The sequence below is a fragment of the Austrofundulus limnaeus genome, unplaced genomic scaffold (assembly GCF_001266775.1).
Source record: "Austrofundulus limnaeus strain Quisiro unplaced genomic scaffold, Austrofundulus_limnaeus-1.0 Scaffold343, whole genome shotgun sequence".
Classification (NCBI taxonomy): domain Eukaryota; kingdom Metazoa; phylum Chordata; class Actinopteri; order Cyprinodontiformes; family Rivulidae; genus Austrofundulus; species Austrofundulus limnaeus.
In genome coordinates this window covers 276,724-277,159 of record NW_013952745.1, presented here as the reverse complement: position 1 = coordinate 277,159, position 436 = coordinate 276,724, and positions in this window count along the sequence as shown.

Below are 436 nucleotides of genomic sequence, written 5' to 3'. Positions count from 1 at the left end.
GTGACTGATACTCACATCACATGGCCATCGTTCACAGGTGACTCATACTGACATCACATGGCTATCATTGACACCTAATTAACACCTATTGTTAACAGGGGGTGGAGTGATACTGCCAATGGCAGCACTGTAGGAGGGGGACAACTGAAAACGGAGGCCTCCACCTCTGTTTAATGATGGACGGTCTTTCTTTACAAAAATGTCTTCTTTTACTCCTCTCTCAAACCTACATTGCTCTGTTTGTGCCGGGGCACCGGATCTTTGGGGTGAACCAGCCTTTGCAGGAACGTTGGTTTGAGAGAGGAGTAAAAGAAGACATTTTTGTAAAGAAAGACCGTCCATCATTAAACAGAGGTGGAGGCCTCCGTTTTCAGTTGTCCCCCTCCTACAGTGCTGCCATTGGCAGTATCACTCCACCCCCTGTTAACAATAGGTG